Source organism: Pinus tabuliformis, chromosome 8 (assembly GCF_031772625.1).
Source record: "Pinus tabuliformis cultivar Carrire ecotype Pingquan chromosome 8, CPIR1, whole genome shotgun sequence".
In the NCBI taxonomy this organism is placed as follows: Eukaryota; Viridiplantae; Streptophyta; class Pinopsida; order Pinales; family Pinaceae; genus Pinus; species Pinus tabuliformis.
In genome coordinates, this window is record NC_142294.1 from 1,338,271,320 (window position 1) to 1,338,294,626 (window position 23,307).

A 23,307-nucleotide genomic window follows, 5' to 3' on the forward strand; every position below is an offset into this window, starting at 1 on the left:
AAAAGGCATGTCTAAAAGACATGCCCATTCACGAAAGATCACCTGCTGAGGTATAAAAGTAGGGCCTCATTGTAACATTGAGATCATCTTATATCATCTTATACAATTTTATATAATAATAAATTATTATTTACAAATACCTGTGTGTATTTAACAATTAAATCTTCAAGCTATCAGTCTTTTGTGTTTCAGTATAGTTTTTATGCTACAGCGGTATTAGAGCCATGACACACGATATAATCATGCAGGCCTTTGAACATAGTTCGCGCACAATGTGCCATTACGTTCATATCCTGATTACGTTGAACAATTTAGTATTCAAGAAGCATTTCAACGTTTAGAAAAATCATGTGCAGAAGTTAAAGTATGTATAAAGAAAATCAATAATAAGGAAGATGATAGTGAAAGTGAAGGAACAGAACAAGGTGAAACAAGAGAAGAAGATGTTGACCACAATAGTGATAATCAAAATGAATATGTAATAAATGATATATTAGATGATTATAAAGATGATGATCCAAATGAAGTTGAAGATGAAAGTGAAGATGGAAAAAGGGGCTTGGACAGACAGTCAAAGAGATTAAAGTTGGAGGCATCAAATACCGCTGAGGATTCGTAAGATGCCCCCCAAAATGCACCATATCCACCCAATGATCCAAAAGTAAAGAAAGTTGCTGACAAGTTAGCATGTTTTGTGGCAAAGAATGGGAGACATTTTGAAAATATTACCAAGCAAAAAAATCCTGGTGATGCACCTTTCAGGTTCTTGTTCGATGTACATTGTCCTGACTGCAAATATTCTAATTATTGTGTTTCTGAAGAAGAAAGAGCACTTGCACAGAAGAGGGATTCTCATAATGCTAGGACTGCCAGTACAAGCAATACAACATCACGACAAGGCAACAATTTGCAAAAAGGTGCTCCTCAACAGCGAACAAATTATCAAACTCCAGCATCTACAATCTATGATGTTGGTGGTGTAGATTCAAGATGGTCAAATCAATCAACTCATGTAGCTTGTTCCTCTAGTGACCGCACCACTGAGCCACCACCCACAGCAGCAGATCAAATAGCCATGATGGAATACTATGTGAAGAAAGTTGCAGCAGAAGAGCTAAGGAAACCACCTAAGCAGACCAAAGATGAAATGTCCCCTCCAGCTTCCCTATCGGGTCCACCAAAGAAAGGTCACCACATGGGTGACTACATCCCTCCTGATGAGCTAGAAAAATTTCTAGCATCTTGCAATTATGCTACTGCCCAGAAAGCTTACAGGGAAGCAACAGAGAAGGCAAAAATTGTTGGCATTATGATACATATGTTGTACTTGATGGCAACCCACTCATCTCAGATGATAAATTATAGTGCAGCAAAGTTCACGCACTTTCATGAAGATAAAAGTTTCTTTCATGTAGAGAAAAGTTCACGCACTTTCATGAAGATAAAAGTCTCTTTCATGTAGAGAAAATTTCACGCACTTTCATGAAGATAAAAGGTTCTTTCATGTAAAGAAAAGTTCACGCACTTTCATGCAAAGAAAATTTTATTTCATGTAGAGAAAATTTCACGCACTTTCATGCAGAGAAATTTTTCTTTCATATAGAGAAAAGTTCACGCACTTTCATGCAGAGAAAAGTTCCTTTCATGAAGAGAAAAGTTCATGCACTTTCATGGTTGGCTCATGGTATTAGTCCGACAGTTTTTGATCCTATGGTTTTCGTCCGTGGTATTGCATCCAAAAGTTTTGACCCCAAGTATTGGGTTCATGGTATTGTGTTATTATGGTTTTGGACCGTGGTATTGTGAAAGGCCTAAGACTATAAAAGAGGAAGGAGATCATTTGGCAAGGCAATCAATCTGAATGAATTGAATATCTAATAAGTGCTAGATCTGAAATATTTGTGATTGGGGTTATGGTGCAGATCTGGATCTGAATGAAGGAGGAACCTTAGCGCATAAAGAAGGATAAGTTCTATTGATGGGTCATAATCTTTAAGCTTGAATAATAGTATCTTTGTATGATTTTGATCTGTTATATGAGGCGCATGCTTGATCTATAAATCTGACAATCTGGGTTAATTAGTGTCTGAATATTTGAAAGAATGAATTATTCTTTATAGATCTGTACGCAAGTTCAGTAAAGTGAAAGAGCGTATACACGCTGGTTCAGTGAATGAAAACGGCGTATACGCAGGTTGGTCCAAACACAGGAGCGTATGCACGCAGGTTTCAGGTTGTTGAAGTAGCGTATATCTTTTAAATTATGATCTAGCTGCTTCTGTTTATTGCTGTAGTATTCTGGGTTCAGAATTTGGTGTGTAGTTGTTGTTACTGTGATTTGGGTACAACTGTTAGAAAAGTGTCTACTTGATTCAGTGCTAATTGGTGAAAAGGAGATTGTTTGATACAGAAATTCTTGATGTTTGATTGAAGTTCATGGATCCAGTCTGAAAATTTATGAAACGTGGTCCCTGCAAGAAAGAGAAGGTTGTATCCTTCTGTAGGTCAGCACCTACGTATTAGTATCTTGGCTAGTGCAAGAGCTAAGGGGGTTGTAGCTCCCTTCCAGGAGAAGCTGGAGAACGAGAGAGGGTTGTAGCTCTCTGCAGGTTGCAGCCTGCATACTGGTAAAGGACTGCACCAGTACATTGTAAAAGAAGTTTCTAATTTAAAGGAAGATAGAGATGAATTGCAGCAGGTGGTTTTCACCCACATTGGGTTTCCACCTTATATCTTGTGTTCTTGTGTGCGATTGTCTTTCTGCTCTGTTTTACTGTTTCTGGTTACTGGTTATTTGATTCTGAAACACAGATTAACAATCAACATCAGAAAGATAAAGTAAATTAAAAGTTTGCTTTGTATACGCGGGTTTCCTTATGCATAGTTGCGTATATACGCGGGTTTAATTAACTGAAGTAGCGTATATCATTTGATTTTGAAAAAGGAATATTTGACTTGATAATACTGATTCACCCCCCCTCTCAGTATTATTTCCAACAAAAAATTAGTCAGATAATGTTGGGCATAAGCTATTGTCAACGATGGGAAGTGTTCCAGATGACAAACAAAAAGATCCCGATCTCAATGCGACCAAGGTCTCTCTCGGAGTCCTAGGAGTCATATCAAAGGTGATATTGGCATTGGAGTCTCAATTCAAATGAAATGTAACCAACGTGGTGAAGGACGACATCGATCTTGAAGATGAGATCCTGCTTTTTGCAGCAGCCAATGAATTTGGAGACCTGACATGGTATTCATCGCAGCGTCGAGTCGTCCACAGAATCAACAATTGCATCTCGATCACCACCCCCAGGAATGGCTTCAACAATTTAAAGAACAATGAATTTGCCTTCACGAGATATCCAGTGGTGGGTTTTCAAAATCAGATGTTGTTGGGTCCCTATAATACTAGTGATTACCCCATTACTATTGTAGTTATACCGCTTATTAATATTTTTGTGCCCCTATTGCCCCCATATTGTTATTACTATGCCCCATAGAATCCCTCTATTGTTATTTTTGTGGCTTTATATTATTATTGTTAGGTCGGCTGGATTATATTGTGACTCCTATATATAGAAAGGAGGTTTTGTCATTTGAATCATCCAAGAATTGTTCATTTATGTAATGTAAAGGAGGTTTCCCCCTCGAAGAGGCTGAATTCTAAGGCGTTGATCTATCTTTTCTATCTTTTCTTGAGCTGGTTTCATAACATTTGGTATCAGAGCTTTGGATTCTAGGGTTTCGCTGCTCCAAACAGGTCATCGTGGCATTTTCACTATAACTTTTTTCTGTGATGTTTCAGAAGTTGCAAAAAAAAAACCCATTTGAGAAGAAATTGCGCTGAACCTCGGGTCCAAATTTCAGAGCGTTTCGCGCTATATTTGCGGAGATATGATCTGAGGAAGTTGGTCTTTTTGCAGACTCCTGAATTACATTCCAAACAGGTGACCTGTGGAAAATCGTCATAACTTTCTCTCTGGGGAAGGTACAGAAATAGGACAGACTGTAGTTTCTTGTATGCATTTTTCAGATCCAAAGGTCAAAATAGTGACTTGTGGCATGTTGTACAAGTTCGCTCTACTGAACTAGTCTATAATCAAGTCATTGTGGGAGATTTCACTTCACTCTTCCTTGGAGAATCCAATTTGGGTCAGACTTGTGGCATTGGAAAGAGGACACAGAGGGCTACTGTAGGTTACAAATTTAGAACTAGATGATCGAAAAGTACAGAGATACATCAGAGGCAATATCGAGCTCCTACAAAGTGAAAAAAGGTGTGTCGATTTTCTTAAATTTTTGCTTAAGCTTGGTTTGAAAATTTATTTTGAAGGAATTCAAAGGGCATAATAGAGCATTATTATCAGTAACTGATGCCCCGAGGAAAGAAAATGCAAACACCTAGTAAGGAACCTGAAAGCTCTAGCATGACTCATGAAGGAGAAGAAGAAATGCTATATGATATATCAAAATTACAAGAACAAGTGCAACAAGTGTCACTTGCACAAAAAGCAACAGAATCTAAGATGGATGGTTTAAGGAAAGATGTAGAAGCTAAGATGGATGGTTTAAAGAAAGGCGTAGAAGCTAAGATGGATGGCATGGAAGCTAAGGTGAATGGCATGGATGCTAAAATTGTTGGCATGGATGATAAAATGGAAGAATTGAAGATAAATATGAATAAGTTGCTACAAGAAATGGTCACTAAGGATGAAAGGGTACTAAAGGAAACTCATGATGAGAACAAAAGAAATGTTAATCATGATTCCATAGACTCTAATGTTGGATCGAAGACTCACCATGTTCCAAAAATCGATATGAGGAAGTTTGATGGCAAGGATACCGCCACATGGATATTACAGATGGAGCAATTCTTCGATCTCAATAATGTGCAAAACACACAAAAGGTACGTATGGCAACTTTATATTTGGAACCAAATCAGTTTGTATGGTATCAATGGCTTTTCTCTCGTAAACAGTTTATCACTTGGGCAATTTTTATGGAAGAATTGATAGCACATTATGAGGATACAAAAAGCAACACTTTTTTTAGCCAATTGATAAGTCTCAAACAAAAGGGTTCAATAATGGAGCACATTGAGGAGTTCCAAAAATTGAACATAAGGGTAAAAGATATTCCAGAGGAGCATAGGATTGATGTGTTCATAGGGTCTTTAAAGGATAATATCCAACATGATGTTCGCCTTTGGGAACCTGATTCATTAGAGAAGGCATTCAGGTTAGCAAGAAAAATGGAAAGCAAAATTATGGCAACCAGGAAGCATACCACTCACAACTATAAAGACGGAAGTGTTGTTGCCCCTAGTCTTCCACAACCTATAAGGTTAACACCACAACAATTAGAAGAAAAAAGAGCAAAAGGGCTTTGTTACAATTGTGATAGAAAATACACTAAAGGTCATAAGTGTGCTGAGAAGAAATTATTCTACATAGATTGTGAAGAGGAAGAAGAAAAGGAGCAAGAAAGGTCAAAAGAAGAGAATATACTCCAGGAACAAAGCCTAGATGAAGAACAAATAAATCCGACCATATCTTGTAATGCATTGGCAGGAATTACCACTCCTCAAACCATCAAGATAGAAGGACAAATCAAGAAGAAAAAGGTAATAGTGTTGATTGATTCAGGAAGCACCCACAATTTTATTCATTGTAAGGTAGCAAAAGAATTGAATTGCTTCCTATATCCAGCACCAGAGTGTCAAGTGATGATTGCAAATGGAGGAACAATAAATTGCTCTGGAAAGTGCCATAATATCAAGCTATCCATGGGAGAATATGTATTGACTAGCCCAATGCTTTCCATTCCAATGGGAGGTGCTGATGTTGTACTAGGAGTCCAATGGCTACAATCCTTGGGTACAATAGCTTTTAATTTTCAAGAACTTTTCATCAAATTTTCTACGGAAGGAAAGGAAGTTGAATTAAGGGGTATTGCAGGGAAACCAGGAAAGATAATCAGCTCTAATGGTATGACAAAGCTTCTAAAAAAGGAGCAAAGAGGTGTAATTGCACAATTATGTTCGCTAGATGTTTCCACATCGGAATCATCTATTTCTCCAGATCTCCAAAAAGTCTTGGACAATCATTCCAAGGTATTTGAGACTCCCAAAGGTCTCCCACCTATGCGTGATCATGATCATGCTATTCATCTGATTCCAGGAAGTGTTCCTCCAAACATTAGGCCGTACAGATATCCCTATGTCCAAAAGAGTGAAATTGAACGTATGGTTGCAGAAATGCTAGAGGCTAGTATAATTCAACCAAGTCAAAGTTCTTTCTCTGCTCCAGTAGTATTGGTGCACAAGAAGGATGGATCATGGCGCATGTGTCCGGATTATAGGGAGCTCAACAAGCTCACTATTAAAGATAAGTTCCCCATTCCTGTCATTGATGAATTATTGGATGAATTGCATGGATCAATTTACTTCACCAAGTTGGATCTTCGTTCAGGATATCATCAAATCAGAATGAAGACTGAAGACATTCTGAAAACAGCATTTAGAACTCATGAGGGTCATTATGAATTTTTGGTCATGCCTTTTGGCCTTACCAATGCACCTTCAACATTTCAAGGTTTGATGAATTCAATTTTCAAACCATTCCTTAGAAAATTTGTGTTAGTATTTTTTGATGATATACTAATCTACAGCAAGTCTTGGAAGGATCATGTTGAACATGTTGACAGGGTGCTACAACTATTGGAGGAGAAACAATTATATGCAAAAAGATCCAAATGTTTCTTTGGAGTCCAGGAGGTGGAATATCTGGGTCATATTGTATCTCATGAAGGAGTTAAGGTAGACCCTAGCAAAATTAAAGCCATTAAGGAATGGAAAATCCCCACATCCATAAAGCATCTGCGAGGATTTCTCGGGTTGATAGGGTATTATCGCAAGTTTGTTAAGAATTATGGGAGAATAGCAACACCTCTAACAACATTATTGAAGAAAGATACATTTTCATGGACTTCGGAAGCAACAAAGGCCTTTGAACATCTTAAAGAGGCAATGTGCCAAGCACCGATCTTAGCTACACCGGACTTCACAAAAACCTTTATTGTGGAATGTGATGCATCGGGAAATGGAATTGGTGCTGTTCTAATGCAAGATGAAAGACCCATTGCTTTTGAAAGTCGTCCAATCAAGGGAAAGTTTTTAAGCAAAGCTATTTATGAGAAGGAAATGTTGGCAATACTCCATGCACTTAAGAAATGGCGACCCTACCTAATGGGAAGACACTTTGTTGGAGAGGTAAATCCCCTCTACGGATAGAGGCAATCCCTACTAGCCCAGAATAGGTCTAGCAACAATCAATCAATGCTACTATGCAAGTTCCTAATTGCAATTAAAAGGTAGGCAAAGAACACCTACTTGGATTCCAACGCTATTGTTTGATGAAGAGATGCCGCTCTCACTCCTTCGCTGTGGCCGGTCATGATCCTCCGCGATCTCCGCGAATAGATACCTGCACACACGAAGAGAAATACAAACACAAGCGTGAAATCTAATAAAAGCAACTATACATCAGTCAGAAAGGATGTAATTCACATTAACCATTACAGAAACAAATGAGAATGGAACCATAATAGTAGTCATCTATTATTAATCAATAACAGAGAAGAGTACAACCAAATGTTCTGACGTCGATAACCTTCTCAAGAGGGTCCAGCCAGCAAGCCTGTCAAGCATTCACCCTTAGAGATAGATCTCCCAAGACAAGAGCTCTCTCTCTCTCACACAAACCACACTCCACAACCTTCCTTAAGCTATCTAACACTTCCACACTTATCACACCAACTACCTATAGCAGCAGGAATCTGAGCACTATAAGTTCCACACAATCCAAACTAGCTGTTCATGGCCATGGTAGATGTATAAATAGGAGAAGGAGTCTCCTTGAATGGTGGAGGGATAAGCTTATCTTCAAGGGAAAGTGGTTTCAAAGGTCAAACAGACATGCCATAGAAGGGAGGCGATACTCACAAGGCCAACAACCAAGTCTGGAGTTATCTGGAAGGCTGGCTGTTGGAACAAACTCGCCCAAACAGGATCAGCGCGGGTCTATAACTGCACTGGAGCGCTGACATCGCAGATGAACAACAAGGAAGGTCATGTCAGCGCGATCAGATATGAATAACAAATGCGCTGGCTCATGAAATTCGATCAGCGCGGAAAACAGGTGTATTTCCGCGCTGGCAGCGCATTTGGTCTGTTATGGAGCGCCCATCAGCGCGGTTATTTGGACAAAAGTTGCGCTGATAGCAAAAACTTTGGCAAAGTGGGTTTTTGGCCAGTTCAGAGGGCATGAACTTTATTATTGTGAACTCCTGACACAGTAGGGTGACTGACAGGGAGACAGTGAAAAATTACTGTGTAACAGATGCCCCCTAAAGCATGAAGACCGAGAGAGTGGGAGGGGTGAAATGCTTTACAAAACTTGCCGAACTGGAACACCACCAGGAAGGACCGAATATCTCTGATAATCAAGTACATGCAGTCTAGGCATGGGCGCAACCATCCAAAAGACATGCGGAGAAGGTCTGTGGAATGGACGCAGCCACCTAGCTAAAGAGACCATAGTAACGACAAGGTATGGTCGCAGCCACCCATGAAGACTCAGGTATGGGCGCAGCCATCCATCAATGGGTCATGTAATGATCATCCACAAAATCACAGCCTGGACCATAACAGACAGGGGTCCAGGGTCTTGCGCTCCGTCCCAATCTGAACAAAGTACAAGTCCAAGCATGTGAATACATGAGTTGAAGTCGAACATGCATGAACATCGCCTGATTACCGGTCAATGATGGAAACCGTTAACAGACGCGAGAGGTACCACCAATAATGACAATGGCCCTCAAGGTACTATAAGTACAATCTGCAGAGTGTGAATCAATGAGCTGGTGTCGAACACCCGCAGAATCATCCGATCGGAGGCCAATGATGTAAACCTCGCGTCGAACACGAAGAACCTGCCATTGAGGCATGCAGGCTCTAAGGCACCTGAAGGGAGTCTCTAAGTCACCTTCGTGGATAATGAGCTGAAGTCGACAGGAAGTGACCTTGATCAAAGGTGGGCCATAATGTTTCCCACATCATTGACACGAGATAGAGGTAAGATATTTTGTGTGAGACATCAGAGGAGGTTGCACTGTTGCAGAGGTCAACTTCTCTTGAACATATCGGCGGCACGACAGCGGATTTGGCAGTATTTGACATCAAATGAGCAAAGGGTATGATGACAAGGCAGTGAACAGATGAGAGGTCAAATAGGGTATCCTGAACCCACGGAGGCTAGTTGTGAAACAAGATGAGAAATCCCCACCCGACACGAATGCAGACCAGTGCCATGTTCAAGAGCGACATACTGCCGACACGACAATTATTACAGTTCCATTTTCCCCACCATTTCTAGCAGGTACCCCGGTTATTTTTGGATGACAAGCTCGACGGGAATAGCATATGCTTGGAAAGTGTCATTTCGACAATGCCCGATGTCATCAAATTTTAACGAGTCTGACAAAGGAAAAACTCGGCGCCTTTTCTTGTTTAGAGAGTCTGAAAAGACAGCGGGAAAGAAAACTCCAAGGGGGTCCTTTTTCCTAAAGTTGTGTCTCTCGAGCCCGAAAAAGTATAAAACAATACTCGAAAGAACCGCCCGACCAAAATGATCGAGGAGTACTTTTCGTAAATAGTAACTTCGACCTGAAAAAGTAAAAAAGCGATCGGAAGCACGTCGTTTTAGCGCCAATGATGAGTGCGAAATGACAAACACCCGACAATCTTTTTAATTTAAACGGTCGGAAAAAGAGCTTAAAATGACCTCCTCTCGTTCCTTTTGACGAGCCGAAAGGAAGCTCAACTATCTTTTCTTGGTTTATGTCGGAAAAGAGCTTAAAGACGACATTTTTTGGGACCAAGTGTACGAAGAGTTGTCATGACCACGCTAGTTACTAGAACCTGCACAAGAACACCACCCGCATAAACCTGTTCGATATGTGTAAAAACATAGTAAAACATGCATAAGGGCATAATACAGTGGCATTAGCGCTAAATCCATGGTGAAAAGATGACAAAAACCCATATTGATAAGAAATTATAGCTAATTATGATTTTTTTACCATAAATAGGGGGGTAAAAGTCATTTTTTACCATTGTTACCATTTTGAGTTGTGAATAACGTTGTGGAGCTGCAAGGTTGACGGAGCGATTTCCAGCCCGTGCGGGCACCATTCATCCGGCAGCTTGTTCCAGGTAGGTTCTCCTTCTCCTGCGTTTCATTTTGAGCCTTTTTTAGAGCAATTCCACGGTGGGATGTGGCCCTTTGGGCAAATTCTTTGAGCATTGGTGCGCTCTCGGTCAGCGCGGATTTCCAGCTCGGGTCCGCGCTGACCGATTTAAATCTACACACACCACTTCTCGGGTCAGCGCAGAAAACGCATGTTCTTCCGCGCTGACCCAAGGAAAAAACAACGGGGCGCCATGATCAGCGCGACTGTTTTAAAAACAGCCGCGCTGGCGCCGTAAAAATTTGTTTTTAATAAAATGAACGTGCAAATTTCAACGGTTAGCATCCTAATGTTTTTTCATGGTCTTGCAGGGCAAAATGTCTTTTGTGTGGCAAGAGAGAGCTCATGATGATGAGGATATAGCCGCATATGAACGCCCTGAATGCCGAAATGCAATGTGAGCATGCGGATTCTTAAAATTCTTCCTTACTCCGCGCCTAAGGGCGCAACCAGACTTGCTTGAGTTCTTGATCAGAGCTTGGAACCCAGTGGATGGAAAATTCACGATCCGTGGGCAGGATATTGAGTTTGACTCCACGGATATCTACTTTCTGACTGGATTGTCATGCCGGGGTCAGATGCCCATCCTGGAGGGACAACGGCCCAACAGTGAGACCCTTGACCAGCTCATGGCTAGAGTGTGTCCACGGGCTAGCAAAACACGGAGTGGGAAGCTTGGTATCGTGACGGTGGATGACATAGTCCTTCGCACCATACTCTTCTTAGTGACACGGGCAGCGGGCTCTTTGGCCAATCATGAGGCCTCAAAGACCCAACTACTACTAGCTCTTGAGTGCCTACAGCCCACCATTTTCAACTGGGCAGCAACTGTGACGACTAGCATGAAGAGGCAACTGAGCAACTGCCGACGCGGAGAGTCGAAGCAGTTTGCATATGGGTCGCTCTTACTTCCGCTCATGCTGGAGCGGGTGCCATCCATACAGCTACAGACCATGGTTGTGGATCCACCTAGAGGTCCTCGGGAGACAAGGGCCAGCCGATGGGCCCGCGTCATGCCACGTGGAGGTGGAGGCCACCCAGTGGCTTGGGGGGTGTATTTTCGAGAGTGGTTGGATCGGCAGGTCGTTATTGTAGAGGACTGGCCATACGCCGGCATGGACTTCCGCAACGATCCTGACATTCCACTACCCGCGGGAGAGCATTGGGACGATGGAGGTATGAAACTTGATCTCATTTTAATGTTTTTTGATGTTTTTGATTTTTCATGTACATGTCTTGATAAACGTCACGGTGTGCAGATGTGGGACCTGTGAGACCCATTGGCCTAGCCCCAATGGCACGGAGGGAGGGGCAAGGGGCTGGAGCCCTGGCCCTAGTTCCTCCAGGGGTTGACACGACGGAGACCGTAGCTCGCAACCTTGAAGGCTTGCTGGAGGGGGTGCCAGATTACCAGGGGGTCGAGGAGGTCCCCATAGCTCATCAGATCCACACAGTGGGGGTGGAACCCAGGATGCACCGCCTTTTGAGGCGGGTGGCACGGGCATGCGTGTGCTATAGAGAGCACAACCCAGCTCAGTAGTCGCCTAGGTCTTTATTTCCACTGCTGATTTTTGAGAGACACTTGTCTCAGATGTACTGAGGACATGGACCTTATGTTTTGACATATACACTTATTTTTGAGCGCCTTAGTGCGCCACACGATATATATATATATACATACCGATTTTTGGATGGATCTTGTTACATGTGATGATGTTTTTAATATGCTATGCAAATGTTCAGTACAAATGTAATCTTATGTATGAGTTGCATAACACATGATCCAGATATTTTAATTTTTTGAATGCAAGCTTAAAAGCACACACAACACGCATGCAAACTATGCTTGGAAAAATATTTTATTTACATATGCTTTACTCTATGGTCTTATTATGCTTTCTATGTCTTCTTGTATAATATTTATCTATTTCGCAAATGTCTGTCTAACACATGATTTGCCAATGCATCAGTCAACGTGTTTAATCGTCTCGGAATATGTTGATATGTGATATAATCAAAATTTCTTTCTAACAATCTGACACGTAGATACAACCTTAGAATGCGTTGGTCCCTGACGGAATATCGCCCGTTGAGTTGGTGGACGACGAGCTGGGAGTCCAGGTTTACCACCATTGCACGAATGCCGAGATCAACTGCTTCGGCTAGTAACTCAATTACGGCACTGTATTCGGCGACATTATTAGTGGTACGACCCAGGCAGACTCCTTGGAGGTCTAGCAACTCTCCGCGAGGATCATAGATTGCCCATGCCGTAGAGGACAAATTGCAAGTACTACGGCAGGCGCCATCAGCGAAACCAACATAAGGTGTACCAGACATCTGCACAAGAAGCAGAAAACACAATAAGAGGCAAACACGCCTTCACACCAAAGCAAAACGAGAAATCATGCACTCACAACACACCAAAACACGTGTATGTACAAGCTAGGTGCACGAAATCATGCATAATATTTCTTCAGATAAAGCCCGTTGCGGGGCTTGTCAAGAGGATTTCCTTCATAGTCAATCAGCTCATATGACCCTTTTTGTAAAACTCTCTTCACAATATAGGGACCTAGCCACATGGATTCGAGTTTTCCTGCCCCCAGCTTATCCTTAGCTTGATCATAGAGCAGTACTAGATCTCCCTCAACGAAGGAACGGGGTTGAATGTTATGGTCGAAGTGAGCCTTAACTCTCTTCTTTTGTGCTTCGATAGCCAGAGAAGCTAAACGACGAGTCTCGTCTAACCGCTCTAGGTAAAGAAGCTGTTCCTCCACCGGAGTGGTGTTGAGAAGCAACTCAACAGCTAATTTCAACGAAGGAATCTCACACTCAACAGGAAGGGTGGCCTCCAATCCATAAACAAGCTGAAAAGGAGTGAAACCGGTGGCGTCCTTCACAGAGGTCCGGTAGGCCCACAGAGCAGGGAACAACATCAGATGCCAATTAGACTTGTGTGTATTGACGGTACGTTGAAGCATAGTGATCAAAACTTTGTTCACAGCCTCGACTTGACCGTTGGATTGAGGATAGTACGGCGTCGAACTATCTTGACGCAAGCCTAGTTGGGTCGTTAGTTCTGTCATCATGTGATTACGGAAGTGTTTTCCGTGATCTGTGACGATCGCCTGGGGGACTCCGAAACGAGTAATGACATGATTAAACAAAAACTGCGCCGTTGTGTAACCGTCTTCGTTCAATGTAGGCATCGCTTCGGCCCACTTGGTGAAATAATCCACGACGACGATGATATATCCATGCCCCCCGGCCGAACGAGGGTTACAGGATGTATAATCGATGCCCCACTTGGCAAATGAACCTACGGTAACAACAGGGTGCAGTGGTGCAGGAGGTGCACGCATTTTCCGGTGGTAAACTTGGCATTCGTGGCATGCACGGACAACAAGGATGCAATCCTTGAAGATAGAAGGCCAGAAGTAACCAGCACAGAGAATTTTCTGGGCGGTAGCATATCCGGACATGTGGCCGCCACAAGCACCAGAATGACAGTCATTCAAAACCCGCTCAGCCTCCTCGACAGTCAAACATCGGCGAAGAACAGAATCAACGCCGAGGCGGTACAGGGTATCGCCAATAATGCGATAGGGTTGAGATTGGTGACGAATCCGCCGTCGAGCATCTTTCGACACATTGGGACGGAAGGAAGACGTCTGCAAATATACTATAATGTCCCCATACCACGAGTCGAGGGTGTTGATGAGGAATAATGTTTCATCCGGGATATGCTCCTCCGAACGAGATGGTGCAGAATGAGATGGCAAGGAACAGAGTAGTTCAGCAAAGACCAGAGACTTCTTAGACTTGGCCGCAGTAAATTCCAAGTCGAACTCTTGGAGGATTACTATCCACTTCGAGTATTTGCCCCCAGCAGTTGACGCGACAAAATGTAGGTCATTGGGTTGCAGTCAGAAATCACAGTCGTTGTGCGCAACAGGATATAGTGACGGAAACGTTGGACGGCGCAGACAGCCGCCAAAGCCAACTTCTCGACATGTGCATAGCGAATTTTTGTATCCAGAAGATTGCGACTAAGGTAATAGATAACGTGTTCGGTGCCGTCATCATCATCCTGCACTAGAACCATGCCGATGGTGGTGTCAGCGGCAGCTAGATAAAGAGTGTAATCACAGTGATAGTTCGGCGGTCTTAAGAGCGGAGCTGAGACAAGGAGGTCTTTAAGTCGCTTGAAAGACTCCTTGGCGATGGCATCCCAACGAAAGGGTATGTCTCGCTTTAATAACCGTGTGAAACCCTTAGCCACCTCGGTATAATTCGGGATGAATCGTCTAAGAAAATTAGCTTTGCCCTGCAAGCTCTGCAATTGCTGCAAAGAGGCAGGGGGAGGAAGATTCAAGATGGCCTCGACTTTGAGGGGATCCAGATGGATGCCTTCTTAGGAGACAATGAACCCAAGCAGTCGGCCAGATTCTACGCAGAAGACACACTTATGCGGATTGAGGCGAATACGGTTGTGTCGACAGCGGAGAAAAATTTCGCGTAGATGAGATGGGTGGTCCTGACGCTTAGCCGAATGAGCAGGAAGGTCATCCAGGTAAGGCTGTACGATGTGTCGAATATCATGAAAAGCATATGACATCGCACGTTGGAAGGTGGCACCGGCATTTTTAAGGCCGAAAGGGAGCTTCTTATAGGCGAAAGTGCCCCAAGGACAAATGAAAGTTGTCTTATGCTGGTCTGCAGGAGCTATGTTGATCTGGTTATAGCCAGAGAAGCCATCCATGAACGAACAAATCTCACTTCCTGCGCAATCATCGATAAGCTGATCGATGAAGGGCGTAGGAAAGTTATCTTTCGGACAGGCACGATTGATATCGCGATAGTCAACACAGACCCGGATAGTGCCTTGCTTTTTATTCACAGGGACTATATTAGACACCCAATCCGTAAGGGGAATGGCGTAAATGAAACCAGCTCTAAGAAGCTTTTCGACCTCGACCTTGATGGCTGCAGCCTTTCGAGGGTGCACTGGGCATAGGCGCTGGCGGACAGGCTTAGCCCCTGGATATGTCGGTATTTTGTGCACCACAATACTAGGGTCGATGCCGGGCATTTCCTCGTAGGACCATGCGAAGACATCACGGAATTCGTGAAATAAAGCAGTATAGAGTTGAACCTCCTCAGGAGTGCATGTGACCCCAATGTAAATGTTCTCGACAACCCATGGTTTGACAGAGATGTTGATTGGTTGGGTTTGCGTGATGTTGCCCATATTGCCCTCAGAAGACACTTGATACAGCTGAACAGGTGTTTGAAGGGGCGGCGATGGGACACATGAAGCAAACCGCTCAAGGCACGCGACCATTTTCGAGAGTGGAGGGAGAAATGAAGAGCGATGGTGGTGATCTGACCAAGGGAGCTCTCCGAGAGACATGGTCTCTATGATGGCCTCATCGGAGGGGAATGTTTCCTTCAGTGGATCCGAAGTGGCCTCATCACCCAGCCAAGGGAAATGATCATATGAATCGGGAACACTGCTTGGGAAAGCAGGTTCAGGAGGGGGAGCCGATGCAGCGACAATCTCGACGTAGTTGAGCTCGGCAGGACTCAACGGCATCATATCGCCCCAAGAGTCTTCCTGATTCATGGGAGGAAGAACCCATGGATCAGAACGTACTGAGATCATATTAACAGAGGCGAGATTCGGAGGAGGGAGAGGAAAGACACCCATGAGGGCGGGATCTTTAAAGAGCCCAGCTCCCACACTCTCGAGAGATTTAAAGGTATGCTCAACGAATGGCACATTTCCTTCAGAAGAAGAAGCGAAAAAGGAGAGCTGGTCCACCGTGACTATCTTCCCTTGGTGAGGGAAACGAACGACACGGAACAGGGAGGAGGCCACGGCTTGCATGGCGTATGTCCAGCTACGTCCAAGGAGAAGGTTGTAAGTGAGATTGGCGTCAACAACTTCAACCTCTACCTCTACGGTCTTCCCTTCTAAAGAGATGGGCAAACGTTGGAGGATACCATAGGGACGAGATTCTCTTCCATCGAAGGCTTCCAGGGTCGTAGGAGACTGACTCAAAGCGGGAGAACCAATGGCCTTCCAGCAAGCAACGGACATAATGCAGGTTGAGGCACCTTCATCAATAACTGTACGATGAATCGTTTTGCTATTGATGATGACCTGGATAAGGAAAGCCACTTGGTGAGGCAGTCTCTGTGTAAAACCCTCGAGATCAAAAGAAATCAAATCTGAATCTGTCGGGTCGATGCCACCAATAGCTGATAGCAAGGACTTCCTCTGGGAGGGGCAGCTCTGGAGGACTTCTAACGCGGACATAGCAGACGGAGCCTGAGCTAAGTCCTCTACAATGCTATAGTGCTAGGTAGCATGAGCATTAGGGTTATAATATGACTTCCTGAGTACACCTTTGGGAGGGGGTCGGGGGATCGTCTCAGTGCTGGGCCGTTCGATGTGAAGGGGACCAGAACTGGACGAAGGAGCGCTGGAGGGAACCTCCGACTCTTTCCCGGCTTGAGATGGATAATCTTTTGCTCGAGTTGAAACATGGATGGGAATCGTTCCAGCCATGAACACTTGAGAACCGAACGAGGAAGAGGATTGAGACGGGTCTGCCGCCATTTGAGTCTGCTGGGAAGGGAAAGGTTCTTTCAGCATAGCAGGAGGCCCAGGAGCGCCTTTCAAAAGTCGACTAACTTCGGACTGCCTCGGGCAGTCCTTAGTGTAGTGATCCTCATCACAGATGAGACAAGGATACTTAGGCTTTCGTTTAGCTCCTTCCTCGGAGGGAGGCTTAGGGGGATCCTGCTTGGGCTGTCCAGATTTATCTTTAGCTTTCCCTTTCTTTTTCCCTTTTGAGGATTTGTCCGCCGCGGTGGACTGAACGGCGTTTACCTCGGAGGTACTCCCAGAATTAGGTTGGCCCTGAGAATCATTTTCATTAGAAGCGTTCTGTTTTTGCTTCCCAGGGTTCGCAGCCGATTTCTTTGATGACGAGTTTACAGAGCCAATGACTCCATCAACAGATGGTTTCGGCGGAGCCTTGTACTGTCCAGGCCTCGGGGCATCTGGCAAATACTCATACAAAGTACCCGACTGAGAGTACACTAAGTCGAGGTACTGATCTTGCACGATTGCTTGCTCTTCAGTTACACACGCTCCCATTGCGATGTCTTTTGCAATCTTAGGGACAAAGGAAGTTGTGAACCAATCGGTCAGGAGTTGATCAGGAATCCAAAATTTGATCAAGCGGCGACGCCTTCTCCATTCATGTATATGATCAGATATATGCGTAGCCGTATCCTGTTTGAGAGACGTGAGGAGATGTGTCCCTGTCTCGTACCGAATGGGTAACTGAAAATGAGTCAAGAACGCCATAGCCAACGAGTTGAAATCTTGAAACATGCCGCGATTCAGCTCAATATACCACTTAGCGGCTAAACCGGTGAGAGTTCTCTGAAAGAGGCGGAGCCGGATAGAGTCATCAAGCCATGAGTTCGATGAACACCAAAGGTGATAGGTCATGACATAGAAGGGAGGCGATACTCACAAGGCCAACAACCAAGTCTGGAGTTATCTGGAAGGCTGGCTGTTGGAACAAACTCGCCCAAACAGGATCAGCGCGGGTCTATAACTGCACTGGAGCGCTGACATCGCAGCTGAACAACAAGGAAGGTCACGTCAGCGCGATCAGATATGAATAACAGATGCGCTGGCTCATGAAATTCGATCAGCGCGGAAAACAAGTGTACTTCCGCGCTAGCAGCGCATTTGGTCTGTTATGGAGCACCCATCAGCGCGGTTATTTGGACAAAAGTCGCGCTGATAGCAAAAAATTTGGCAAAGTGGGTTTTTGGCCAGTTCAGAGGGCATGCACTTGATTATTGTGAACTCCTGACACAGTAGGGTGACTGATAGGGAGACAGTGAAAAATTACTGTGTAACACACTTCAAGGTAAAAACGGATCATGATAGCCTTAAATACTTTTTAGAACAAAGATTATCCTCTGAAGAGCAACAAAAGTGGGTCACAAAGATGTTGGGTTATGACTTTGAAATCATCTACAAAAAAGGGAAGCAAAATGTGGTGGCATATGCACTCTCAAGAAAGGATGAGGACGTGGAAGAATTGGTGTGCGCCATTTCTATTATCCAACCAGATTGGATAAACGAAGCAAGGGAGGAATGGAAGAATGACGAAGAAGTGTGGGCACTTATTCGAAAGTTACAACAAGATTCCAATACGTCTGATACATTTAGCTGGCAAAATGATTCGTTATGGTACAAAGATCGCTTATACCTCTGTAAGAATTCCCAGCTAAAACAAAATATTCTTATGGAATTGCACACTTCTCCCTTAGGAGGGCACTCGAGATTTTTAAAAGCTTACCATAGGGTTAAGAAAGAATTTTTTTGGGATGGCCTTAAATCAGATATTCAAAAGTTTGTGGCAGAATGTTTGGTTTGCCAACAAAATAAAGTTGAAACAATTAAGACACCAGGTCTATTACAACCTTTATCCATTCCAAGCCAACGTTGGGAGGAGGTTTGAATGGATTTTATCACAGGGTTACCCAAGTCTGAGGGAAAGAGTGTCATCATGGTGGTTGTTGACAGACTTACCAAGTATGCACACTTTTGTGCATTATCACATCCATTTAAAGCCAATACAGTTTCTACTGCATTTATGGAAACAATTCAAAAGCTACATGGAAACCCAAAGATTATTGTAAGTGACAGAGATCCCACTTTCACTGGAAATTTTTGGACAAAATTATTTTCTTGTCTTGGTACTCAGTTAGCTCATAGCTCATCTTATCATCCTCAATCTGATGGGCAAACTGAGATAGTAAACAAATGTTTGGAAGGATATCTTCGTTGCTTTGTATCTGATAAACAGACACAATGGGTCAAATGGTTGCCTCTAGCTGAATGGTGGTATAACACTTCCTTCCATACAGCAACAAAAATGGGCCCATTTATGGCACTTTATAGGTATCAACCACCATCCATCACATCATATTAAGAGAAAATTCTAAGGTTCAAGCAGTGGAACATCACATCGAACATCAACAACAAGTCCTCCAACTCTTAAAGGATAACCTCATGTTGGCACAGAATAGAATGAAACAACATGCAGATCAACATCGCAGTGAAAGAAGTTTTGATGTAGGTGATTGGGTATTCCTACGGCTACAACCATATAAGCAAATGTCCCTCAAGCAAGCTAAGAAAGATAATAAATTATCACCAAAGTATTATGGTCCGTACAAGGTGTTGCAAAAGATTGGTACTATGGCATACAAATTGGAGCTTCCTGCAGCTTCTCGATTGCACCCAGTTTTCCATGTTTCATGTTTAAAGAAGGTTATAGGCGACAAGCTCCCAGTTCAAACAATATTGCCAGAACTTGACGAGGAAGGAAAAATTATATTGGAACTGGAAGCAGTCACAGAAAAAGAACTCGACAGGGACGAAATCGATCAATTTCAGAGTATCTTATCAAGTGGAAGAACTTATCCGCTGAAGATTCCACATGGGAGGATGAGAATTTTATGCAGAAGTATCCATAACTACTCAAGCGTTGAGGACAACACTTTTTTGAAGGAGAGGGGCATGTTGGGTCCCTATAATACTAGTGATTACCCCATTACTATTGTAGTTATACCCCTTATTAATATTGTTGTGCCCCTATTGCCCCCATATTGTTATTACTATGCTCCATAGAATCCCTCTATTGTTATTTTTGTGGCTTTATATTATTATTGTTAGGTCGGCTGTTGTGACTCCTTAGACTCCTATATATAGAAATGAGGTTTTGTCATTTGAATCATCCAATATTTGTTCATTTATGTAATGTAAAGGAGGTTGCCCCCTCGAAGAGGCTGAATTCTAAGGCGTTGATCTATCTTTTCTATCTTTTCTTGAGCTGGTTTCATAACAGATGCAGACATCTGGGTCGTGCTATAAATATTCCCCCACCGAACTGTTGGTCGCCTATCCTTGGGATCCCAGATTCAAGGGCTTATTCTTCTACGAGACCACGGCAATTTTCAGGGTTTCGACAATCAAACCCTTTATTTCAGACGTGAAGAAGCTGTGGGACATGGAGCCCGACCATTTGTGTGGGGTGGACCTTTACAATGGTTTTCTGATACGCTTCCTCAAGGGCTCCACTGCATATCTCGGGCAGGCCCAAGATTCAGTGGTCATCGACTTCAATTACTATCGCGTGGAGAATGGGTCGAGGGCGAGGCTGAATGAGGACGTGTGGGAGGAGGTTGAGCAGATGGCCTTCTTCAAGCACGGGGTTGTCTCACACTGGGCCAAGAATAAAAATGTCACTTTCCTTGGCGCCAGAGCCAAGTATCCTAATCTTGAGAAATGGAACGAATAGAGGATGTGGCTGATTAAAGGCATGGTCACCATCTTATCGCACCAACAAGAAAATCTGTCGTCCGATTGGGTGGCTATGGTGATCTTTATCGTTGCTCTCTACGATGACGTGGATGGGATATTTGAAGTCCCGGCAGATATACACCTTGAGTATTCACTTCTTGCTCCGATATCAAGAGCATGGCTACCTCATCTGCGCTCCGCCAAGAACGAGGATTTCCAAAAGGGTTTGATAAATCTCATTCACGCGCTCGTGATTAACAGCCCTGATGTTTCTGCCATGGCTGGGAAGCTGGGAGGAATTCTACAGGCACTTGTGTCATACATGTGGCCTGTACGGGAGTATTGTATACACAAACAGTATTACAGAAAGTTATTGAGCATGTTAGAACGCCTGTCGGAGAACCAGGAAAGCTGCGAAAGCATGGTTAATGTAGGGATTATTGGAATGCTATTCATTCTCTTAGACTACACAGTTTATGCTTCAAACAATTGGCAGCCACTGCAGAGGCGTTTAACACATCAGTCCAGGCCGAAACGTCGTGGCCTGTTAGCTTTGGGTTTTTCAAAGGACGCGTCTTCTGCCCGAGAATCAATTCGGAAACTGTGATTTGGTCAGGGCTTGGTAAGTTAAAAAATAAATAAATAAATTATTTAGACTTAAATATATATATATATATATATATATTATTTAGACTTAAAAAAATAAAATAAAATAAATAAAAAATATTACCAATGAGCTATAAAAGAAGAGGATGGCCAGACTATATACATCGAAGACGACATACACTAAGTGAAGAAAAACCCAAGCGTTAAAGCTTTGAGGAAAAAGCTTCCGAAGGAAAAGGATATGTTATGAATATAACTCATAATGATTAGATAAATAAAATAAATATAAATATTAAATAATTAAATACTATTTAGGTTAAATAGTCATTAAATTAAGTGAAAAGGCATGTCTAAAAGACATGCCCATTCACGAAAGGTCACCTGCTGAGGTATAAAAGCAGGGCCTCATTGTAACATTCAAATCATCTTATATCATCTTATACAATTTTATATAATAATAAATTATTATTTACAAATACCTGTGTGTATTTAACAATTAAATATTCAAGCTATCAGTGTTTTGTGTTTCAGCATAGTTTTTATGCTACAGGTTGTGTGTTGGTCATGCATTCATGTCGGTTGCATGTGTGCCTCTTACAATTGCATTCCATGTGCTTGTTGCATTTCATAATGTTGATCATGGTTGTAGTAAGGTTGTCATGAGGAATTTGATATTGATTGTGTGGAATGCATCGTCATGAGTATATGATTGGTTACATATTGTTATATGTCACTTGATTACATCCTTGTATGTTAGGTTGCATTCTTGTATGTTTGATTACGTGTATCAGCCTTGTAGGTTGGTTACAAGAATTGATCACATATGCTCAACTACATGCGTTCATGCGTGTGTGTAGTTGATTAGGCATTGCTTATGCATGTGGATGGTTTCATGTGGCAATGTATACATTGGAGTAATGGTTGTTGTCATGCATGAGGTCATGGTTTGTGTAGTTGATATGGTATGCATTGATGGCTGAACCCTAGCTAGAATGATGTGCATATGGTTTTGTACTCATGTGTTATATGTCTATATGCATGTATAGCCTTGGTTATGGTTATGCGTGTATGGTAAGTTATACGTGCATTGTAAGGTCATTGTATGCAATTAGGTCATCATGATGGTATTAGTATGTTATGATGCTAATGTGTTGGTTGAGATAGAGTTGGAGATGCAGCTGGAGATGCAGATTGTTAAAGTGAAGTTGTAGCATTAGACCTCAAGGCAAGAGCATGTCGTCGTACAGGCTTGTATGTTCGGCATGCAGGTATGTAGGTTAAGGATTGTTATATGCATTAGGGTTAAATACATTAGGTTTATGTACATGTCTATTGTTGTTGTGGTTACATGCATGCCAAATGAAATTTGATTAGTATAGTCATATGTAAATTTGTCAGATAGTCATGAATGTTAGTAACCTGTGATGGCATGCATTGTTCTTGTTGTTTTATGATGATTATGTTATATGTTATATATTATTGATGAAAGTGAATATGTTAACTTGTTATGATTATGTCATATGTTATATTTTGTTAATGAGTATGTTATAGGTTAACTTGTTATGATTAGGTTATATGATGTTGATGAGCATGATATATAACTTGTTGTTGTTATATGCTAGCAACTTGGTGATTATGGTTATTATATTAAGATCTTGATGTTATATGTATTCTGTTAACCTGGATTGGTCTATGCAAATGGTTAGGGTTATTACATCCAGGTATGAGTTAATATGTGGTGATATTATGTCATAATAATCTAGCCTGGTTGTGCATATGTGATTATTATGTATGAATGATAAATGTTTATGAGTTTATGATGTGAACATATTAGTTAGTTATTGTTATGGATATCATGATCTTATTTATGGTTGAGTTGATATGTTGTGAAGTTATATCGTGCTAACCTAGCTTGATCATGCAGACAAGATAGCCTCCCCTAAGATACATCAAAGTATGAGTTTTCTTATGTTATATACTTGATGTT

At 42.6% G+C, this 23,307-nt stretch overlaps 1 pseudogene; it reads left to right on the forward strand.

Annotated features, from left to right (window-relative positions):
- The window catches only part of LOC149240419 (uncharacterized), a 38,712-nt pseudogene extending 18,000 nt beyond the window's left edge, over positions 1–20,712 (forward strand).
- The last annotated feature ends 2,595 nt before the right edge of the window (positions 20,713–23,307 follow it).